The sequence below is a fragment of the Crocodylus porosus genome, unplaced genomic scaffold (genome assembly GCF_001723895.1).
Source record: "Crocodylus porosus isolate Cpor-Errol unplaced genomic scaffold, CroPor_comp1, whole genome shotgun sequence".
NCBI classification, from domain to species: Eukaryota; Metazoa; Chordata; order Crocodylia; family Crocodylidae; genus Crocodylus; species Crocodylus porosus.
This window is the reverse complement of record NW_017728922.1, coordinates 5,891,904-5,916,781: the sequence shown is the minus strand read 5'-3', so window position 1 is coordinate 5,916,781 and position 24,878 is coordinate 5,891,904. Positions and strand designations below refer to the sequence as shown.

At 43.4% G+C, this 24,878-nt stretch overlaps 1 long non-coding RNA gene across 1 annotated transcript in view; it reads right to left on the bottom strand.

Annotated features, from left to right (window-relative positions):
* The window catches only part of LOC109313198, a 28,200-nt gene extending 8,763 nt beyond the window's left edge, over nt 1-19,437 (bottom strand). Inside the window, exon 1 of the long non-coding RNA XR_002101985.1 lies at nt 19,053-19,437. This is a non-coding gene — a long non-coding RNA (uncharacterized LOC109313198). The remainder of the gene's footprint in view (nt 1-19,052) is intronic.
* Between the last annotated feature and the right edge of the window lie 5,441 nt (nt 19,438-24,878).

Genomic DNA, 24,878 nt, shown 5'->3' with positions numbered 1-24,878 from the left:
AGTTATAAACCTGTTAAACTACACCCTTCTATAACAACTGTAAACAGAACAGAGGGTCATAGTATTTGTTACATAATGAAGCGACTGAAATATAAGCACATGCCAACTTTGAAGGTGTTTGGATTCAAACTTTCTGGCTAGACCTCCTGTACTGTTCCTGTCAACTCTGAGGTGTCTTACAGTGAAACAGGGTGAAAAGCTACAACGTGAACTCAGTGATGCATAATCTCCATTCTAAAATAGGAAAATCAGTCCTCATGCATATTCCAGGTACACACTTAACAGTGTAAGTGCTGTAGTGAACACTGACACAATATAGCCCCAATCTGAGATGTATGTCTAGCCCCTTCAGTAATTCCCATTATTAGCAGTGATACCTGTTGTTGCAGACATAACAGTTTCTAAACCATAGGCTCTCTCCTTCCACTAATGCACTTAAGTCAACAAGCTGCTGCAAAGCAAACCTCAGCCAGATGGCTCCGGTCTTGGCCAGTAAGAGATTTTACAGATGATTCTCTCCTCCTAAAGGAGCCAGAACTGCTGTAGCTGAGATCTAGAGATACATCCCAGAACAGCAGGATGCAACCTTTAGGATTTTAACAAAATAGCAACCCAAATCCCCCAAAACTCTAGATCAGAATAATGCATAAGTCTGAACAGGAATCATCTGTGATAACAGAAGGCATGCTGCTATATATGCTCATGAACCATGAAATCCTACCCAGAGGATCGTGGCTGCTTACCAAAACTGTCATTGAGGCTAAGTACAGACAGTCTAAAAACCCAAAGCTGAATCGATTCAGTCTTCATAAATTAGTCTAAGCTTAGTAAATTAAATCAACAAGCAAGTGAACAGACATTCACTTTTGATTCAGCAAATGCAGCCACATGACTGCAGTGACCCAGGCCAGAAGCCAGGATGCACTAGAGAACACCTCCCTGCTCAGCTGGAGCAGACAGAGACAGCTACTCCCTGAACACCAATTTATCCCCTTCTTACTTATGTGGTTCAAACTGGCAGTGATGCAAATGAAACAATCTTCTTTGGCATTTAATGACGAGGCCACTTTGTTGGGTGGTCTAGAATTTGTAAGGTCCAAAGGGATGAGAAAGAAAGAATAGCCATTAACAATCTAATCCTGTTCCTTGATTAGCAAGACTAAGGCTTGAAATATAAGACTATAACTCCTATTAGTTTCAGATCCTTGTCCACCTTTTAGGCACTTAGGGTACCTATTCATATACTCAGAGGTGGGGGTGTGGCATTTTAATTAAAGTGGTTCCTGGAGAGCCACTCTAATTAAAACGCCACAGTGTCGCATGTATTAAGCTCATCTGCGAAAGCTCATTTGACAAGCTTTAGTTAAAGTGCCCCAGCAGCCATGTTTAAACCCTCAGGAGCTTATACACACAGTGCTGCAGCAATGCTAGAGTGTTCTAATTAGAACATGGAACAGACTTGATTAATTGAGTCTGCTCTGACGTGTTCTAATTAGAACACGTCAGAGCAGATGTATAGGCATCCTTAAGCGCAATCTTATTCCACCTTACTTGAGACTGAAAGTCCGCTAATGTATCTACTTTTGTACCATATTTAAAGCTAAATCACAAAAAAGCAGTGAGAAGAAGGATGACCCACTCACTTTTTGTTTTAGCAACTGGATTCACAATTTTTCAGGGGTTTGAGCAAAACAGAGAAAAACTTTGATCTACTGACTCTCTCTCTTGCCTCTTGACAGTAAAATGCATCCTCTCAGCTAGTGTATAAATGGGAGCTGAGCATGTTTTTAAAAATCTTACCCTATATATTACAAGCGTATCTATTTATCTGAGTATCTAGGTACTTACCCAGGCCTGAATGAAGGAAAGCACTTAAGTCTCATCGACTTTGATGTGCTTCAGTGCTTTCCTAAATAAGGAAGATTTCCTGAACTTGTGATGGTCTCTATCACCTTAATATCTAAGAGCCTGTATGCTTGATCTGACAGTCTGTAAGAATCATCTTCAGCATTAGAAAAACAGCCAATATCAATGCACATTGAAAGATATTTCCCATAGTAGAACTATTTAGAGTGACCTTTGCAGTTGTTGTTTAATACAACCATTTCTTTCTTCTTAAGTGAAATTTTGCTATAAGCAGAATTTCAATTTGCACATGCCAGTGCTTTGAAACAACTTCTGTGCTTCAGCAAAACTGGAGTTCTAACTCCAGATACATTTGCTGGAAAAGCCCAGTTCACTGCTGCGCCTTGTCAAAGGTATTGTGCATGGGTGAGTTTTTCCTGTGTCAGGTTGCTGTGAGCTACCTATGGTAATCAAAGGTCTCTAGCACAGGCAATACCCTGACACAAGAACCAAACCTATAAAAGGAAGACTGATTTTCCACATAGAGATAGTTCCACAATGCTGGAAGAAATACTGACACTGTTTATCATGGCTACGCAGGCCATTCCTCTCTCTCTGCATTTAGAGTCCTTGGGGATGCATTTAATAAAACTTTGAAAATATCCTTAAGGAATCACTTTTCATGTAGTCCATTAATTTGTCCTAATGTTCTCCGATTCATGTATTTTATAGTTTATTTTTGATTGCCTTTGTTTCTAATTGTGGTATTTTTTTACAATGATTGTAGCTGCTGCTTCTGCAGCTGAAGGATTTGAGGGTCTATGTAGAAATTGGCCTTTGGCTAAGTGAACATATAAAGGATCCTTACTTGATGTCTGCAAGGAAATTAGGTAGTTTTCTTTTCTCCCCTCCCCTGGTGCCCACCCCATAAAGAATAAATATATGTAAAGGACTTAGGCCAGGCATTCTGCAGAAAGCCTGAAGCATCATTTGCAACTGTCCACTTCCACCAGATGGTGCTGGTGTCACCAGTGCCCAGGAGTCTGTAAAGTGGCAATTAAAAACACAGGGCCTGAGAGGAGCTAGGCATCCCAAACCTCTTCTAGCATCTGTGCCCAAGAAGTGATCTGATGGTAGAGGAGCACCTGAAAACTCACCTACGGCTCATACAGCACCACTCTTTACAGCATAGTTCCTCAACCACAATTATTTTTGACACTTTCCTTCTCATCAGAATTCAGACAGATTATCAGAAAGTGCCTCAGCTTATCAGAAAGTGCTAGGAGGGTCAGCCTGCCAGCCCGGGACTGCTCCAATCCAGCTCAGCATGCTGCAAAAGAGTTGGCTGGGGCTTAAGGGTGCTCCAGTGCAGGGCTAGATGGCAGGCAGCACCCTCATGCCTCAGCCAGCCCCATCAGCATCTACACAAGCATTGCACACTTACAAATGGTGCCACAGGATAGTATTTGCATTTACAAGTACTAATGTGTGATAGAGTTAATTAGTTACTCTGTCTTAATTGCACTGCACATGTAGATGCTGAGATGTTTACTGTGGAGCTAGTTAGGCAACTCTACAATAACTGTCTCATGTAGACATGCTTTCTGTATAGTAATTTCCACCCAGCCTCAATGTATTGCCATCACTACTACAACTGTAAGAACTTGCTACAAACATGCTTCTTTAGCTGCTGTGGTAGATATCTGCGCATCTGTGCTTCATCTGTGATATCTGTTGCTTCAACAACAGAATTCTCTGTTTGCATGTGCATGGCTATATTCATTGCATACAGAAAGGGAAAAAGAAATCACTAAGCTATCTAGTGAATCCCCTGCCAAGAGAGGATTGGTCTCTTCAGCTCGTTTACTAATGGGTCGTTCTGGCTAGTGGTAAAGGTTCCACGTGCCATGGCTTCTGTGTCAGCTTCTTGGGACTGCAGTTCTCTGAAAGGCAACCAGGTTAACTCTTAAGCACCTTTATAACCTGTTAACTCTGTCCAGAGCTATCAGAGTTCCCCTGGGGGTCACAACAGTCACCCCGAGCTCAAACATGCCTCACAGAGAACAGCAGGTCTTAAGCAAGACAAGCGAAGCTCATTATCAGTGGAGGGGTGGAGGAGGAAGGGAGGGAGAGAGAGAGAGGGAATTTCCATATGAAATCTTCTTAAAATATCTTCTCCCATTTCAAGTCCAGCTGTCTTGGCTGAACCTGAGTCACCTAGTTAATAAAAATTCCATGTTCAGTCTGTAGAAATGCTTCCAGCACAATTAGATCAATTTCCTCTAAGTAGCAATAAATGTGTTTTCCTTTAAAAGGCCAACACAAGCACATTATCACAGCTCATAATCCCCATTCTCTCTATTAGCTCAAAGTACATCCTAAAGGCCAAGGGTCACAGCTAAAGACTAATCAGTCTCATTAGCCTGTCTAATTTATCTTAACTAGGGAGACATAAACACACTAAAACTGTTAGCCAGACTTTTTGATCAGGATATGGGAGCCATTCATCAGGGACTCGCAGTGTCCAGAGGCGGGAAGGAGAAAAATGACTTAGGGATAATGCTATTCTCATAGGATTCTCCAGGCTGAGATGCACCCACATGAAAAGAAAGGCGCAGAAACTGCCAATGAAAGTCTTGCAGTCATATGGAGGAAGACATCAACAGATGAGTAGGAAGCTAAGGAGAGGGAAAGCATCTCTGTCTTGTTCCCACACACACTCCTAGTCAGTAATTGTCCCTAGGCCTCCAGCAGTCTATTTCCAGACTGAGCACCATGGTGCTATACATATTGAGACAACAGATTTAACTCCAGCTTGTTAAAGTTTAACCATTGCACAGGATGCACCCTCCTTGGGCGCTGTAACTCACCCCAGTGACTTCAAGGATATAAGTATAGTACCCCTCCTTCTTTCAGATGCATCACTCTGTTGTCAGCTCTATATATTCATCCCCAACTCTTCCTGTGCACCCTCCACTCTGTCTGTGAGAAACACTACATCATGATGCTGTTCTTGTGGCAAATGACTTTGAAGGGAATGCCACCCTTGTCCGCTTTGTTTCAAAACTCATGAGTCTGTGAAGGGAAGTGAGATTGGTTTAATCAACTGCTGCTCAGACACATTGGTCAACTCCAGCGCTTTAAAGTTGCAAATTCATGCTGTCTGGGATGAACAGAATGGCTTGTCTAAACCCAAGTAAGATATTGTGAAAATGATTTTGCAGCCTTTGCCCAGCCAAAATAATCAAACACTTTCACAATGTATGCATCACTGAAAAAAAGTATGTGCTCCTAAGTTGCACATATTCTTTGCAGTGAGCAAAGCCAGCTCCTAAGATTGTGTCATCTTTGGTTTGGAGAGCAAATGCATGGCTTTAGGAGGACTAATCATAGTAAAAATAATGAGGTGATTTCTTTGACACAAGCACTAGGTTCAAATCCAGACATCCATTCTGAACTTGAGGACATTCAGATCTAAGCCAAAACTTATTGACCAAACCATCTTGGTTGGATACTAAAAAATAAGGTGGCTTTCTGCAAAGAAAGACGGCAAGGGAATAGAGATCATTTAAAATAGACTAAATAAGAAAAGGCTAGTCAGGTTGTAAATCAAAGCAACCTCTTGTGCATCTTCTTCCAAAGTTTGAGTTGCATATTTCTGTAATTGGTAAACATTGTTTGAGAAGGTCTGTGATTCCATATACTATGATATGATGCCAGGGTTACTACAATCTGTATCCTTATGCAAATAATTCCTTTTTTCTGTATCTTGTTTTTACCCCTTCCTGCCTTTGATGTTACCCTTATTAAATCAGTGATGGATAACTGTTGTACAGAGGTGAACAGAGCATCCTCTGGTCTAGCTTTCACCAGTCATGCAAGAATCCTTTGGTAATCATATAAGCTGAAAAGTGTTGCCAAGCATGGCAAGGACATGAGAAATGCTTCCAGAAGATAGTATAAACTCTTATTTCCTTCCCATCCTATTTCAGTCCTGCTGCAACTATACAGCAAAGAACTGCAAACCCTGAGGTTTGTTTTATGGAGCAGGATATGGCCAAGGAAAAATGGTCTATTGAAGGAAACAATATATTAACAAGTACAAAATTTACAATTTGATGTCTTTGAGCAGGAGATGCCAAATGCCAGGACAGTTTGTGCCATCCTGTGCTCCCTGTGTCAAAGGATGAGAACTCAGCTTTAATGAGTTTCTACCAGTTTTCAGAGAGGAAATATTTGGAGGGGTAAGAGTAACCAACTTTGTGCAACTTTCTGGTGACAGTGGCCTTTGCCACAGTTGCATATGATAGTAACCACTGGAACCAATCTAAAAAATGTTATTCACAGGTTTCATGCAAAATGCTTGCAGACTAAAGGAGTGGAATGAAACACTTGTAGATGGCCAGGACTTCATCACCCCAGTTCAGCTGTCTGTTAGTCCTATGGTTGTTAGGAATCAGAGAAAATGTATTCTCAGAAAGCCAGGTCAAGACAGATCCAGTGTCATAACAGATCTTCACTGATTCTGCACTGATCTTTGGTGCACATTGTAAAATACAAGGTCCCAAAGACCTGGTGAGACCCTACTGGAGCCAAGAATCTCAGTCACAAAGGAATCAGATTCTTCAAACCATAACTGCTGTAGATGCTCAAATTGTTATGAGCAGCAGCTTCTGCTATAAGCATCCCAAGGCTGTCACACTGGAAAGATGAATTAAAGATACATTCAAAACTTTATTCCCCAGAGTACACTGACATCACTAGGTGCATAAAGACAGAAGTTCTGGCAAGAAGACAACACTCAGTAGATCATAAGTGTTGTAAAAGAATAATGAAATGCCCTTTATTTAGCGACTTTATCTTAAAAGTGTTTAAAATCTCAGTATAATAATGCATCTCAGAGTTTCCAGATTGCATAAACATAACTGCATAGTCAGGAGTGTGACCTCAATCCTAATCACAAGAGGTAAAACATTGGAAAGGAAATGTATTTGCAAATACAGTGCGTGTGTTTACATGAGATGTTTACTGTGGAGTTGCCTAATTAGCTCCACAGTAAAGTCTCTGTGTCTACATGTGCAGTCTTATTAGGCCACAGTAAAATAATAAAAGCTACCATAGGTTAGTGCTTGTAAATACACGTACTATCCTGACACAGCATTATTTACTGTGCTGCAACACGTGTAGACACTGATAGGGCTGGCTAGAGCACAAGGGTGCTTCAGTGTAGGGGGTAGCTAGCCCCACATTAGAGCACTTAATTCATTCTTGTAGGGGTCAAGATGTTGCCTTCGGTTGCAAATATACAACTTTTGAATGTGTATGCTAACAGATGAGGAGAGGATCCACGTTTAATAATTCTCAGGGATGAGCATTATTCAGTGATTACAGTTGGGGATCATGAAGCCAGAGTCTTAGACTCCTACACTAGTTCTTAACTCTCGGGCAAAGCATATGTGGACAGAATTTCAGAAATCTTCGGAGCCCAGCAGCTTCCACAGAAAATAATGTTCCTGACTTTGTCTATCTGTAAAGTGGGAGTAATATTTCCATGATCAGAGGGATTTTGGAAGGCTTAACCAGGTAAAGTTTACAAAATACCTTCTGGCCCAGGCTAGCTAGTCTAGCTGAGGGAGCTAGACAAGTGAAAGGTATTCCAAATGTTCACCCTTTCTTCTTTCCCCACCCTCAAAAGCCCCTGAATGTATCTTCCTTCTGACAGCGGTGAGAGTTGGATACAGCCCCTTCTTGAGCCCAAAAGATGCTAGTCCTCTATCTGGCCATGGAAAGACAAGGCTCAAAGGATGCACGTGCTGCCTGCCTTCACTGCACATCCAGAAAGTGATCCGGGAAGTAAAGGTGGAGCATCAGGGGTGGACTTAATTTTCTGCACTGTACCACCATGGAACTGGGCTGGCAGGCCCAAATATTTTATTTTTAAAAGCACACATGATATTGTTCAGTCCATCTGTGTTTTCTGCACTATAGTGTTTTGACAGTACCTTGACATCTAACATCATTTCTTTACACTCATACATGGCCTTCTGAGCCATTTGAGCTCTTAACAAGGGCATTACGCCGGGTTTAAGCAGTACATGGTCCCTTGGGTAAATTCTCTACATTGGGCTAAAGTTATCCTTATGGGTCTGGGCTCTTAATGAGATTTCTCTGCAGCTCTGAAGAGCTTCAAAACATTCTGGCCTGTGGTCCCAATTCACCAAGGTGCTTAAGCAGGTACCTAACATTAATTACAGACTTGTCTATCTTGATTCACCTGCTTAAAGGTAATAGTGTTAGCTAAATCCCATTAACTTTACCTGCTCATTTATAAACTGGTTTTCTGAAGAGACAGATTCTGCCCATGTCAACTCATGTTGAGAACGAACGAGTCCCACTAATTTCAATAGGACTACCTGCATAGATAGGTGCTATGCAAGAAGCAAGCCTGGCAGACTTTGATTCTAAGTACTTACCTGCACATGCTCCTGGGCAAAAGTCAAATCCCCCCTGTGAAATCACAAAAAAAATCGTGATGAGGTTAGAAGCCAAGGACTGTAGCTTCAAAGATCTGTTTTTCTCTTGTACACAGCCCTTGCTATTAATCCTTAAGGGCCAGATCTTCAGGTGACTTGTCACCAATATATATCACCCTGGAATCCTGACACACAAATTTCAGCCATGTTAATTTGTTCTCTGTTCAAAATGCAGGGGTGGAAACATTCATAATCAGTGTTTTCAGCCTGGAAAAGAAAAAGAATGCCGGTAGGAAGAGAGAAGCATTTGCTGGGATGAAAAATTAATAGCGATAAAAAAATTGCTTGACAGTGTCCATTTAAATCTTAAATCTGCATTACCCCAACTGAAGGGGTCTGTTGCTTAGCACTTGTTCTTACTGATTACCATCTTGTTTCACATTTTCATATAACCTTGAAATAAAATAATGTCAATGTATGCACAAGGATTTTTCTTTTTCTTTTCTTTTCTTTTTTTTTTGGTGGATAAGGGGATGCTGTAAATGAGCCTTTTCGTCTTTTTTTTCCCACATGCTGATCATCTTTACCTGTGATCCATTTCTCAGTCCCATCTGTAAGCAGCCTTCCTGTTCCAGGAATAAGAGGAGGCAACATGAACATTCAGAGTGTGTGTAGCATTCTAAACCAACACGTGTAAAACTACTGGGCTTTGTGGCTTTCAAAATATTATTGTAAAATCAAAAATATAAACCCTATAATTGTGTTTTTATTTGCTATCTGACCTGCCAGTTAGGAACATGCAAAGCTATTACCCCCATCACTGAAGGAAGATGCTTTATATCGCTTACTTGTCATGACAGCTATTGATGACTTCATTCTGCCTCCTCCTCCTGTTCCTTACTGAATCTATCTCCATTGTTCTTAAAACTCTTGGCTTGAGATCCAGCAGTTCAGCATGTGCTTTGCTGAAGAACATGGAAAGCTGGCTGGGTATTTTGCAGTGCAGATAAGCATTAATTGCATAATTTTCAATGGAGGTGCACAGAACTAAAGATACTCTTATAGAAATCTACATCTTCTTCCTTACACGCTGAATTCTACTCTCCAAAATATATTGCACGCAGTATCCTTCTTTTCCAGATCTTATATCCAGCTGGCTTTTGCTGACTACATAACCTTCACTAACCTGAAATTCCTGAGTAGTCCCAAGAGCTCAATGCATCTTGGAATAAAATTTTTGTAATGTCATTTAAGGGTATCCCTAATCCAGAATTATTGAGGAGGCTGGGGTCCTGGGAATTGAGTTTGACACTTGACAAATACTTGGCTTTGTGTAAATGGACAGGCCACTGAAATAACTGCCTTTGGATGTCACATGAAGAGAAATTAATTCTTTATTAACTTCCGCAATGATAATCTAATAAACTCGTTTGGTCTACTAGTTTCAGCACTTAAAATGCTCACTGGATTGGATGCAAATAGATTTTTTTTTCTTCCTCTCTGGAACTTTGCCTTTGCAGCATAAAAAGGGACAACTAGACTGAAAGTCCAGCTTTAGCTTTTTAAGATATCCTGTACATTTTTAGACTCCTAACTCTTGTTACACCATGATATAGAGAGAGAGGGAGGGAAACCGTAACAGCTGGAGCTGGACAAAGCCTGTTTTAAAAGAAAAAAAAAAGTAAATATGTTTCTGTGAATGCTAATTTAAATCTGAAACAAATGTGATCAAATGCCCTCTGAGTTTGATTTGATTCTACTAAACGAGTTTGTTGAAAGCAACATTAATGGAAACAACTTATTAGTGGCTTGCTTATTATTGTAGTTATAGCACAACCCAGGAGTTCAAATTGGATCAGTACCCATGGAGCTAGATGCTCTATAAACATATAGGGTAGGGAGGCACAGTTTGTGCCCCAAAGAGCTTACCAGAATATATTTTAAGAAAGAAAATACAGGATTCAAAAATGCATCAGAACCAAATTCCTAACTCTAAGAATTGTGCTCATCCAATCAGAGAACAAGCACATGACGTGCCCAATAAAAGCTGACCATCACAGCTCAGATTTTGACTTCAACACTAGGGGTGGGTCTACAAGCGCACATCCCTACCCGTGGGGACCCACACTAGGTGTTTGATATCAAACACTTGAAACAAGCAAAATTACTGACCAAAAATTATTTGCAAAAATTATTCCACAGATACCCTTCAATAAGGCCTCATCTTAAGGGTTGGGCTTCCTAGGCTGCAAGAAAAAACAAGTATGTAGAGCAGTAATGTGAGGCTTGCTCTAAGCATAACTATTCTGTTGATAAAGTGCAACACCTATACACCTGCAGGGAGCCTGCTCCAATGCACTGGAAATCTAGTACGTCAGAGCAGACTTGGTTAATTGGGTCTGCTGGAGCACAAAAATAAATGTGCTCCAGCACACTCTGGAATCACATGTATTAGCATCCCCATGCCGAAAAATGGCAGTGGGGCGCTTTGAGCTAAAGCTCATTGGATGAGCTTTAGTTCAAAGCGCCCCACTGCCATTTTTCAGCGTGGAGGGCACTAATGCATGTGATCTCGGGTGCTTTTAATTAAAAGTGCTTGCTAATGAAAGCACCCCCCTCCCATGTCTTCTGGAACATGTGTAAAAATACCCAAAGACTTCACACAGAGAAGAGATTAGTCACTGTATAAACTAGAATAAAGTAAGAGAACAAGTAGCAATAAAAATGTGTACAATGCCACGCTGCCATTGCTGAGCTGGAAAGGAAAGTTTATTGAAAAAATTAAGTCAGTGTTATGTAATAAATAGGTACTGCAATGAAACACAATTTTCACATCTGTAATGTCCCATTTGCATAGGCCCAATATTTATACAGTTTACTAAATAAGCAACTCTGCAACAGCATGAACAATATTGAAGGTTTGGTTTGTAAATTGCATGTAAATATGTAATTTGCCCAGGAATATTTTTTTACATCTGATTAGTGACAATTATCCTATGATGCTGCTGCTGAAAATAGTGTACAGGGTTTGTTGCTTGCTTTAAGTATCAGCATCATTTTTGGTTTCTCTCACCCTGAGGGGATTTGAACCCAGAGCCCTCACTTCCCATGAATGTGCCCCAACTACAGGGTGCAGGCTAGGCTATGGGAAAAGCACCCCCTGTTGAAACAGTCCTAATAGGCATCCAGGAGTGTAAGAGCCATAGAGCCAGAAGGAATTTGATTGAGTAACAAGTGATTATGGCAGTCCCCAAGGAGTTCTGAGTTCTAGTCTTGGCTGTTAGCACTGGGTACTTGTGTTACATACGACAATATTTTGTTAAAGAACAGAAAACACAGGAACAGGTAAGATCACAGGACTATTCACTATTTAGGCTGCCTAGGTGCTAAATCCCATCCATTTGGATCACCTTTCTGGAACAAGGCACCCACAATGTAGGCACTGAAACACTTAAGTGGTGCTTCCTACCACTTAGGGGTTCTGTCTCTAAGGTCCAGACCCTCAGTGGTATTCAGGAGTATAAGTCCCATTGAAAATTAATGGAAATTAGGCATTTAAATACCTCTAAGGATCAGGACCTACATGCCATTAAAATCAGGGAAGGCAGTAGCTGCCTAAACACATTCAAAATCCAGCTCAAATTGTCTACTTTTCACCAACATTCCTCTGAAAAATAAGCCCATTGTCCAGGTGAATTATGCCATATATTTTTATATCTAATCATATTTAACATTATATATGTATTGCTAAAAATAAGTGAAAAACCAGTACACACCCATGAATACCTTAGTTTTTAGCACAACTTCTTGTCCAATTCTGTTCCAAATGTGCAGACAGGTCCTATGGTGGCCCGAGAGTCAACATACCAGTTTTTACAGGAAAGTTCCTGAGAGTACAGGAGATCTCCCATGGAAATAAGTTTGCAGCCAGAATGATAGCTACTTTGTAACATGGATCATTTTAAAATACCTTACAGTTTGAAGGCGCAGCCCTACAAGAAGCTGGGTTTTTCTGAGTGCCACCAAGTGCTTTTTGTTGCCACCAAATCATCGGCAGCGGAGGGCGCTCAACATCCCAGAGGCATGGACCTTTATCTTACAACCCATTAGGTGCCCTGTACCTGCTCTCTAATTCTTACCTGATTTTCCTTTTCTGCTCGGGCAGTAGACGTCTGCTAGTTCCCAAGCTGATCATCATAATCCCTGTGTAGGGCTGAAAGCCATGCTTTTCTCTGTTATTATTAGGCCACTACACTACTGTCATGGCATTTAATAAAGACCCTTGCAACTTCTTCCTTTCACTTAGCAACATTTGGGGCTTGACTGTACTTTGAAGTCAATGGCAAAATTCCCACTGACTTAAGTAGAACAGTAAATACTCCAGCCTTATATATTGGCGGAGGAGAGAATCCCAAGCTGGCTTCACATGTTGGTGGCACGGTATGCTGTTTATTGAGTCCTGTGTCGCTCTAGCACTAGCTGCCATCATGTTGCCTGTGAAAAGCAGACATTATTTATAGGCCCTCCTGCACTTCCCCACTGTTACTGTAAATAGAATGAATAAAAAGGTATGTAATGGGACCCCCCCGACATTTGGGAATATATTATCATAATTCTCACCAATAGCATCTGATTAGGAGGAACACCCCGGATGTGAGGTGAGATTCTGCTTCTCTCGCCTGTAGACCTGCTATTAGCACACTCTGTGCTGCAAAGAAATGATTAACACTGAATGCACATGGATTTTGGAAACTGGCATTCTTAAGAACCTGATTTATAATTAAAAAAAGAAACAGAAATATGATGTTTCCCACACCTTCAAGTTCATTAGACAGTTCTTCTGGTCAGATACCTTGTTTCAGGAATCATCTGTTACTTTTCCCAAAGTCAATGCCAGTAACTTCTAACACGCTGAGAAATGTGTGGGTGTCCTGAAACAGTAAACAGCCAGCTTTCTGCAGCATCCTAACTGTAAGGTGTAGCAGTTTGTATTACTGTACAATACCGCAGGAAAGGAACTAGTGAGTCACTCTACCTGCAGATATCAGAGGGAGGAAACAATGTTTGCAGGCCGTCTGGCCACGATAATTCTGTACAAGATTAGCTTTCAGTCTCTCCGCCTGTGATACTCATGGAGGCCAATAGTAGTTCCATGGGTAAAAGTTGCACCCCGGCACTGAAACGAACAGTTCCTCCAAGGGAATATTATAGACAGATGCACACCTGAAGCCTGTGCCAATCTCTTTGGCCTTTCCCAGACTCTGTGTCAGAACGCAGTGTCCCAGTTTGTATTGCAGCAAGCAGAAGTAGCATGCTTCTTAGACCTCCCATGACTGTATAGGGTGGAATAACAAGGAATGGCTTGAGACAGAAATGCAGGAATTGTTATAAGCTAGACCCTCAGTGTGTGTAAACTGCCGCAGCTCTATGAACTTTAAACCATCTTACTTTTTTTCTTATACACATTGCCTCTGGCCACAGAGCATCAAACCTTAGGCTGACCAATGGTAGGATATTCAGGTAACAAACCAGCAGATCCCTGCCATCAAATCACAATGCCATGTGACCAATCTTTTTGGCTGGAAAAATAATGCTTTTCTGTTGCCTGCCATGAGGGTAGGATTTTAAATAAATATGAATCAGTTGTCAAAATACACTGTGAGGTAGTTTAACATTGTTAGACCCATTTTACTTAGAAAACTGAGGTACAGGTAACTGATCTAAATCTGCACTGAGAATCAGTGATAAAGCCAATGCTACAGCTGAAGCATTTGAATTCAAGACATCTTTAACCACTATGTAATATCCCCCCATTCCACTTAGAAATCTTCCCATTGATTTCAATGGGCTTTGAATGAAGCCCTGTCCAAGTAGCAACAAGCACATACCATAGTCTCAAGATTTCCAATATCGCTAGAGATACAGAATATGTGTAGGTTTTAAAAAGAAATAATCAGCTCATCCATTCATTTAGGCCAATGCATCACCAGGAACAAGCAGTAAAGACCACAGAGCTCCTTAGATTCATATGAAAGAACATGTGGTTGAAGCAAAAAAAAAAAAGGAGCTGGCACTGAATTTAATTTAGTGCAAAGGACAGGAGATATAGTCCAATCTCCTACTAGCAACATTATCATGAGCTCCGGCTCCCTACCTAGTGTTTAGTAATTTAAATTCACCTAGTGAAGTAGCCGGTAATAGACATTTTCCAGGTCAAGCAGCATATATTTTGGACAGTGTCACAAACAAATTGTATTACTCTCTCTCTCTCTTTCTTTACAAGGAGGAAAGTGAATTGTATCTATGTGTAAATCAGGAGAGAAACTTTCTCAAATTCAGAAAAAATAGACAGGTTCCTCTCAGCCAAGAGGACAGTTATTGTGGTGATAGTAGTCAACCGTTAATGACTCTTGTATGCAAAGAGGCATCAAGAAAAAATGTAATTAATACAACAACAGGGCATGATAAAACATAGTAATGCCATAAGGTTTTCATATTGCATTAGTTCAGGTCCATTGTTATCACCTGTTTAATTTCAACTTTTGTCCACCAATCTCCTTGTGTAGAATTCAAAATCCCTACGTTTATATTTGGGTATAATTTGAATGTAATTTGATACATAATTAGAGGAGAATAGAAGACTGAGTTTTTAACTACCCATACATCTCTCTCTAATTTAAATAATTCCTAATATATCTAACTAGTCTGCCTCATATTGCACTGATGTGTATTGAACTGGGGATAATGAAATAAGGAATGCGAGGGGGGGAAATGTTATTTTAGATTCTGAAGATTACCAATTAATGGTAAGAAAAACCTAGTAAGAATATCTGTGCACTTAATGCCCCCTCTGCTTGGACTCTGAAGGGGTCATAGTTTCTGACATTCCGGCTCTGTGAGTAATCCTTAAAACAACTTGCATTTCTATGAAGGTTTTTCAGTGTGATCAGATGCCTCACCACTTCTACAAAGGGCTTAAGTACATAGAAGACAATTACTCATTGACCATACAATTCTGGTGAGTCCATCTATAAGGCCATTGCCAGCAAATAAATGAGAAATTATTACATGAGAAATGGGGAGGGCAATGAAGTTTCACCGTACTTTATTCTGTTTCAGCAGCATGACTGGATTATTAGACTACAATTCAGGAAATACTTAGCTATGTGTTCAACTGTAGGCACATTTTGTTATCATTTAAGTTGCAAATGCCTGGACTTATATAGGTGTTTACTTGTCTTGTCTGACTAGTCTTATCAAATAAATAGACAGACAAATAATTCAATATAATTGGTCAAAGAACATAGTCCTCACTGGTGTGAAATGTTGAGGCTTCCGAGTTGCATTTGGATCAGACCTAGGATGAAAAATCAAAATTTTGAAGCCTTTTGCAAAACCATAGAATCATAGAAGTTGGGTCGGAAGGGACCTTATAGATCTTCAAGTCCGACCCCCTGCCAGGGCAGGAGAAAAAAAACTGGACTCAAATGATCCCAGCCAGGTAGGCATCAAGCCTCCTCTTAAAGACCCCCAGGGTAGGAGCCAGCACCACTTTCCTTGGAAGTTGGTTCCAGCTCCTAGCAGCCCTGACTGTGAAGTAGTTCTTACAGATGTCTAATCTAAACCTCCTCTCCAACAACTTGTGGCCGTTATTCCTTGTTTTGGACAAAATAAAATTGTCCAAAATGGTTCAGTTTAATAAGGTGAAAAGATGTTGTTATTGTTTAACCATTTTGGCCTTCACTACATGATATAAAATGTAATAGCTGAAATGTTATGATTTAATACAACGCAATTTAAGATAGTGCACTCTAATATAAAAGTTGAAAAAATAAAATCTAAATGGAAGGTTCATCCATTTCACTAGAAATGTCAGTAAAATCAATGCATTCCTGTGAAACATCTTGATTGAGTCAGATTCTTGTTCTGCAATAGAAAACTGTTCCTTCAGGAAATTTTCAACCAGCTCTATAATTTAACATCCAACAGTCGTGGAGTACAGAACACAAACCCCAGAGAGACAGAAGACATGCTTCCTACCCAACTGATTTTGACCACCTTCCTGGGAACTATGCTGATTGTGTTGAGTCTGGTGTCAGAGGGAAACGTGCCATTTTGTCCCAGTTCCTCCTTAACCTATGAAAATGCAGCCAGACTTCCTTTAATTAGAGATAGACCCAAAACACCAACTGTGATTTAAAACCTCCCCCACTCTGCCTCCAGCAGTTAGGTATGTTCAGGTTCAAACCTGGATCCAACCTGTTTGGCTCCATCCCCTCTTTCTTTTTAAAGTGCACGGAGCAAACGCTACCCTGTTTGAAGGGAAAAATGCAAGTGTGGGTATGACCTTAAACAGGGGAGATGCATAGGGGGTGCACAGGGGTGCATGTGCACCCCCTGAGAGCACCAGTGCACCCTCTGTTTCCCTGGGTAGCCGGTAGGCATGGGGGCAGGTGGGAGCACCACACTCACCCCTGCAGGCGCCAGCCAGGGAGCGGAGCTGCCAGCCAAAGCAGCCGTGCCACTTCCAGAAGTGGCCGTGGAGCTCCACTTTTACTGTGAATGAGATTGGCACCCCTGCAGCCAGCAGGATCGGCCGCCAGGGGACACCCTCCCCGGCCAGTGGAATCGGCCACCGGGGGACCCCCCCCGCCGCCAGCAAGGGGGATTCTCCGCCAAGGGACGCCCCCCGGTTGCTGACTCAAGAGGCACCAGATACTCATGACCTTAAAAGAGCACAAGCGCATAGAAACCTGCGTGGAATTTGGAGTAAGAGCCACGGGTTGGGGCAGAGGAAGAGTTTGAAGGAAAAAACCAGAAAGTTAGTCTGTACACTTATGGCTTGAATGTGAATTGTAATTGCAGCACCTCCATAATTAGCTCCCTTGGGGTTTTTTTCCCATTGGCCAGCAGCCGGTCTTACACACACCCTAGCTGCCTCATCCAGTTTCCAGGAGCTCCAGATGACGTTCCTCAAAAAGACGCACCAAAGCACACTGCTCTCCATTCACAATACTATTGCCGGGTTCGCTGCTCTCACTCCACACTCCATCGCCATTTACGTTCACCCTGACCTTAGCTCCGCAAACTCTCTGGCTAGGGGCCTGGCTCCCAAATGAGGTTTTTTTGGAAACTCCCAGGAGATCACATCTTCTAGGCATCCCCGTGCACCCCAGCCACAACCCCCACGGCCACCAGCATTCAATCAAATTCCAAGGCCTTCCCACAGCATGCCAACAGCATTCCAGACAGCAGGAAATGCAAGTGCTTTCTCTCTCGTTCTCTTCCCCGCCTGCCTTCTTGTCACAGCTTCTTTCTGTGCAAAACAGATGGGCAGAAGCTGCTGGGGAATGACTTTCCTTCTCCCCTAATCCCTCTTAAAAGATGCATCACAGGAGTGGGTAGCTCGCCCATCTTGGCTGTCGTCAGAGCACCCTTTTCAGAGAGGCAGGTAAAAGTTTAACCAGCTTGCCTTTCAGTGGTGGAGGCAGAGCCCCCATTCACAGCCATGATAAATTGCTCCTGTCAAAACTACATGAATGCTCATATTGAAAAGCACTTCTTTCTTTCTTTCTAACTTCCCCCCCTCCCTCTCCAGTCACACAGCGTCTCTCGCTTGTTAGCCAACATTTAATGCCCACTTAGTCAATGGGCATTTCCACTCCTCCTCGTCCCTCTGTCCTGTCCCCTGGGGCTGCTGAGGCTGAGCTGTCACAGAAATACTGACAGAAATAAAATAAAAAAGAAGGGGGAGGGTGGGAAAGGAAAATGAAGATATTCTTTAATGTTTGAAAGCACGTGACTAATTCTTTTCAGTGTGGTTCTTCCGCAGCGTCCACACACAAGAGACCCGAGGTTTTCATTCACAGAGAGATAGGTAGATGGAACAAAAGAAACAACAAAAGAAACTTTTCCGAGAAGAAGCAATAATTTCTGACCTATTGGAGTGTTTATATTTTGTGACATTTTCTAAAGGCAACGAGTAAACACGGTAATACATAATGACCCAATTCTAGCTCCCTCTCAGCAGATGAACTAGGCAAGGCCTAAATAGTGATGACACCAGAATGAATCTATTATAAAGAGCCCATACAAGGAGTTTAATAAAGTTTTAAATGACCTGAGACCCGAGAGGCTGCCTCTTAGGTCCCTTGGTATACAAGAAAAGGAGCTGCTCTGTGGGGGCCCCTCGGGTCTAAAATTCTTTCCCCACCCTCTGCATTGGAAATAGCCTGAATCTGTCAGCCTTTGGGGGGAAACTACAAAGCCCATCACTTGGAGCAGGTGCGGGGGGAGAGAGACTTTTGTGGGAATCAGAGGGGCGGTGGCATTTTTTTCCTATAATGTTTCTGGCTGGCTTGTTATTTTTTATAGGTGAGCTTTGGTGGCACTGCTCTCATTACAGGCTCCATTTCCATTTGGTAGCAGGGTGTGGAGGGCTCAGGCTAGGCATCTGTCATGTTTTTGAAGGTCAAAAATGCAGGAATAAATTAAATTAGGTCCACACGGCCCTGTGTAATGCGGAGCTGGGCTCTCCATAGGTCTTGCCAGCATGAAAGGTAATTAGAGGAGGGCATGGTACAGAAAGTGGTACTACTCGGGCCTGGACTATGCAAACCTGTTGGGAAGTCCTTCACACACTGGAGCATGCAGAGCCTGTGGTGGTTACTGAAACCTATGGACAATTAGGGAACAGATTGTCTGTACTGTTTCAGTACTGAAGGCTATGGTTACTGAAGCCTATGCACAACAGGGGAACAGATATGAGGCCCTGGCAGCCCTGGTGGAGAAGGATGAAGGGGATGCCTCCAGCAGGGACGGTGCCACTTCATGCACAACACCGACGGCGCAGAGGGGGTGCACCATGAGGAAGAAATGCCGGGTCCTTGCCATTGTGGACTCCATCCTAAGGGGAACGGAGGGTCCCATCTGTCGGCCCAACCCCATGGCACAAGAGGTCTGCTACATGCCGGGGGCTAGGGTTCATGATATCACAGAGAGGATCCCAGCCTACATTCAACCCTCAGACCAGTACCCCATGGCTCTTATCCATGTGGAAACAAATGACACGGCCAGAGGCAACCCAGACTGCATCATGAAAGACTTCGAGGCAATGGAGGCCAAGCTCACGGAGATGGGGGCACAGGTGGCATTCTCCTCTATTCTCCTGATGAGTAGATGCAGATGGCGACACAAGGCCTGCACTGGCAAGGTCAACCGACAGTTATGGAGTTGGTGCCACCAGGCAGGCCTCGGGTTCCTAGATAATGACCCACACTTTCGCACAGGGGCTTGCTTGAGTGGGATGGGCTACACCTCTCCCCTAAAGGCAAGCGTGTCTTCTCTTCCAGGTTGGCTGATCTCATGCAGTGTACTTTAAACTACCTTCACCAGGGGATGGGACCACAGAAGGACTTGAGGACACCTCCCAACCAAGACAGGTAACATGCACAAGGAGTACCCAGGTAAGTGACAGGGGTCTGGATAGTCCTGGGAATCGGGGGGTGATACACGCACCAATTCAAGGCCTGAAATGCCTCTATACCAATGCTCATAGTATGGGAAATAAGCAGGTGGAACTTTCCCTCTGGATAGCTAGTTCAAACCCAGACATAGTAGGGCTCTCAGAAACCTGGTGGGATTCATCCCACAGCTGGGCAGTTAATATTAAGGGCTATAGACTACAGGCAGGACAGAGTGGGGAGGAAAGGTGGGGGTGTGGCGCTCTACGTCAAAGAGCAATACACATCCTCAACTAGCAGGATGGGTTCAGAGGAAGGACAGGCTGAAGTGCTCTGGGTCAGAATACAGGGGGCTTGTGGGGAAAAGGACTTAATGGTAGGGGTCTACTACAGACCTCCCAACCAAAGGGAAGAGCTGGAACACAAATTCTCAGGTCAGCTTACGGAGGCACCTAAGGTAAGGGATGCAGTTGTCATGGGTGATCTAAATTACCTGGACATCTGATGGGAGGAGCAGTCAACCAGGTCTGACCACTCACAAAGGATCCTTGCCGAAATACAGGACTGCCACTTAACCCAGAAGGTGCACAGTCCCACCAGGGGGAATACCCTGCTGGACCTGGTCCTGGCCACAGGCAACGACCTGGTGAGGGGACTCCAGGGCCTCAACCACCTGGGCGATAGCGATCATCGCTTGCTGGACTTCACCATCCAGCGCAGGGTGCCAAGCGCCTGCAGCAAGGCAGTAGCCCTTGACTTCAAGAGGACCAACCTCAATGAGTTGAGGAGATTAGTGGGAGAAGCGCTGTGTCCTTGAGAGTAGGGGAACTCAGAGCCCAAGATGAGTGGTTGTTCCTTAAGGAGACGATACCCAGAGCCCAAGGGGTGACCATCCCAATGAGAATCAAAGGGGGAAAGAGTGCTCAAAAGCCCCCCTGGCTCACTTGGGAATGCCTGATTGCCAAAAAAGAAGCATACAGCCAGTGGAAGGGAGGGGCTATCACCAAAGAGGAGTATACCTCCATCGCTCAGGTCTGTAGGGGGACTGTTAGGAAAGCTAAGACAGATACAGAACTAGGGCTAGCATCAAGAATCAAGGACAACAAAAAGTCCTTTTTTAAATACATAGGGAGTACGAAGAAAGCACTGAGTAATGTGGGGCCCCTGCAGGATACACTAGGCAATCTGGTGGTTGCACCAGAGGAAAAAGCATACCTTTTTAACAATTTCTTTGCCTCCATTTTTTTGTGTAGGGAGCAGGACTCCCCCACTGAGATTCAGGACGGACGGACACAGGAGAGACTCTGCCAGGCCTAGGGTCAGGGAGGACTGAGTAAGGGAACTTCTGGAGGGGCTGGATGTGTTCAAATTAGCAGATCCAGATGCTCTCCACCCCAGGGTGTTGAGGGAATTGGCAGGGGTTATCGCGGGTCCCCTGGCACGGCTTTACGAGCACTCGTGGTGCTCTGGCCAGGTGCCAGATGACTGGAAGAGAGCCAACATGGTCCCCATCTTTAAAAAAGGGAGGAGGGAGAACCCGGGCAACTATAGGCCCGTTCTTCTTACTTTGATCCCGGGGAAGCTCTTTGAAAAAATTATCAAGGAGCACATCTGTGAAGGGCCAGCAGCGGGGATGATGCTCAAGGGCAACCAGCACGGTTTCATTAGAGGCAGGTCCTGTCAGACCAACCTGATTGCCTTCTACGATCAGGTCACAAAATCACTGGACACAGGTGTCGTAGTGGATGTAGTCTTTCTGAACTTCAGGAAGGCCTCTGACACTGTCTCCCACCCCATTCTCAATAAAAAGCTAGGCAACTGTGGCACTGATGCCTACACAGTCAGATGGATAGCAAATCGGTTGAGGGCCACACTCAGAGTGGTGGTGGACGGGTCATATCCGAACTGGATGGACGTGAGCAGTGGAGTCCCTCAGGGCTCAGTCCTTGGGCCCGCACTGTTCAATTTCTTTATTAGCAACTTGGACGAGGGGGTGAAAAGCACCCTGTTTAAATTCACGGATAACACCAAGATTTGGGGTGAGGTGGGCACGCTAGAAGGGAGGGATGGGATACAGCTGGACTTGGACAGGTTACAGGGGTGGGCAAATGAGAATAGGATGGGATTCAATACTGACGAGTACAGGGTGCTGCACTTGGGCAGAGAGAATCAGCAGCATACCTATAGGTTGGGGAACTCCCTTCTCAAAAGCACAGTGGCAGAAAGAGATCTTGGAGTCATTATCAATTCCAAGATGAGCACAGGCCGCCAATGTGAGGACACTGTCAGTAAGGCTAACCATACCTTGTCGTGCATCCACAGATGCATCTCAAGCAGGACCAAGGAGGTGATCCTCCCCCTCTATCCGACACTGGTCAGGCCGCAGCTGGAGTACGGGATGTGGACAGCATTGAGAAGGTCCAGAGGAGGGCCACCCGCATGATCCGGGGTCAGCAGAGCAGACCATATGAGGAGAGGCTACAGGACTTTAACCTGTTCAGCCTTCACAAGAGAAGGCTGAGGGGGGACCTGGTGGCCATCTATAAACTTAGTAGGGGGGACCAACGGAGAATGGAAGAGACCTTGTTCCGCCTAGCACCCCCCAGGGTAACAAGGAATAATGGCCGCAAGTTGTTAGAGAGTAGGTTTAGACTAGACATTAGTAGGAATTACTTCACAGTCAGGGCAGCTAGGATCTGGAACCAACTTCCAAGAGAAATGGTACTGGCTCCTACCCTGGGGTCTTTAAGAGGAGGCTTTATGATTACCTGGCTAGGGTCATTTGAGCCCAGTTTTCTCTCCTGCCCAGGGCAGGGGGTCAGACTAGAAGATCTGCAAAGTCCCTTCTGACCCAATATCTATGAATCTACGTGGATACTGAGCACAGAATAAGGAGAGGAAGGAGATGAGGGTTTTGTTCTAGCTACCACCACAAAGAAACCCAGGCACAAAGCTTGTACTCTTGGGTTTGGGGAAGAAAAAGAGAATGCCATGCCTCATGCACTATTCTGACTGCACAAAGAAGGCATGTACAATGTACCCTCAATACCACCTGGGCTTGAACAAGACAACACATCCCCAGAAGAAATAAGAAAATCTAGATAGTGGTGAAATGATTTAGATCAGGGGTGTCAAACTCATTGGGCCCTGTAGGCCAGATGAGTGAAGCAGGGCTGGTCTGCAAGCCTGATAATACCTGCAGACCAGACCCACATAGTCACTGTATGCAGCACATGCCCCAGCCCAGCCAAGATCCACAGCAGCACCTTAGGCTAGCTGATAACACTTCACAGGCTGAATCTGGGTCATGGGCAGTATCTCTGATACTCCTGGTTTAGATGAAATAAGAGCTGACCTGCCCATCCTTGCTGACCTAATCCAAAATTGTTCTGGTGGTGTTTTCTGCAAGTTCTCTTGACCTGGACTGGCTTAAGGGAACACAAAAACGTTTGGATTTTTCTAAAAAAAAGTTTTAGTTTGTCCCTCACTATTTCAATTAGAAAACCTAATTTTTTAATAAAACTTTACAGAAATTTCTACACACTAAAAACTCTCACTTTCCTAAAAAGAACAAGGTAGGCCTCTACAAAAAACAGCATCATTCTAACTCTTACAGTCATTCCCAACCAGTATCCCCAGACTTGGCAGGTCTTATGGTGCTGGCTCGTTCTTGAGTCCTGCTGCTTTCACAGACCTCCAGTCACTCGCACAAAAAAAACAACACCTAGCCTTATGCGCTAGCAACTGCTGTTGCTCTAAAAGTACAAAACCGCTGGTTACTGTTATCATAGACCAGAACGGCCAACAAGACTGAGTTTACCAGCAATAAACAGGACATGGATTCTCTGGTTTATGTAAGGCTCCTAACATCCTGCTATCTCAGCTTATATGACATACTATGTATAAATTATTTGCCAGTATCATGTTAGCTCTGCTTCTATACACTACTATCCTATCATACATCCTGCTCATCCTGAAAACTAGACAACTAAATGAAAGTAGGTCCACTTACAAATGGCATTACAAATGTGTTCTCTACATTGTAAATGTATACCCTGCTGATTTAACGCATTATCCTAATGCACAACTATTTAGTCAGCGCATGACTCGTCTACATGGGCAAGGCACATTTTCTAAGCATTATTCCTACAAAGAAAAATAGAATGAAATCTTAAACAAACTGACAAGTATTTCTGATCCAGGCATGTTCACTAGCTGAAATCTTGTTCCTCACACCACCAAAAACCCTCGGCTGCAATTCATTGCTATACACATCTATATAAGCAATGATATTAATACCATCAGGCTCATTTTTATTAGGACTTGCTTACTCATGCATTAACCCTCCATCCATCCAATAAAGACCTTGAACATTATTGATAGGCATGGCATTGTATAGTGTAAATAAGAACAAGATTTGATCCTGTTACTGTGCACTCCCCTTTTCAGTTGTTAGAATAGGTTGATTCTACTGGAACCACATCAGAAAAACATGGCCCCTAACCATCAAGATGAGGGCATTTTAACTGAGGACTCTAGCAACCTCCCAGGCACTAATTTAGCATGTACTTCAAACATATTCAGTTCCACTGGGAACGAGGTCTATGCTGAAATGCTCTGCTGGAGCAAGCAAAATCTGCACGTGTGCACAAACTGGATAACTACCAGGCAACATAGCTAAATGGGTAGAGCCCAGGACTAGGAGACCTGAAAGATCCCTCCCACCTCTCTCACTAGCAAGCTGAGTGACCCTGGACAAGTCACTTTAACTCTCTGCCTCAGTTTCCACTATCTGTTCAGTGGCAGTAAATTATACTGATTCTCCTTTATGAAGTGCTTTGAGATGAAAGTTCATTAAGAATGAAGTCTTATTAGCACATACCCATAGCTACCTACATCTCTCATTCCTGCTTTCATGCAGACTGGCCCTACCCCAAATGCGGTCAGGAGCCCCGCATCTGCACACCACTCCAGCTGTAGCATTCAGCTTGTAGGAAGGAGTTTCACAGATAAATGAACTACCAGTTTTCCAGTGGCTTTTGCTGTTCCAGGGCCCTCTCTCCCTTCCACACACCTATTCAATTTAGCTAAGTTGCAC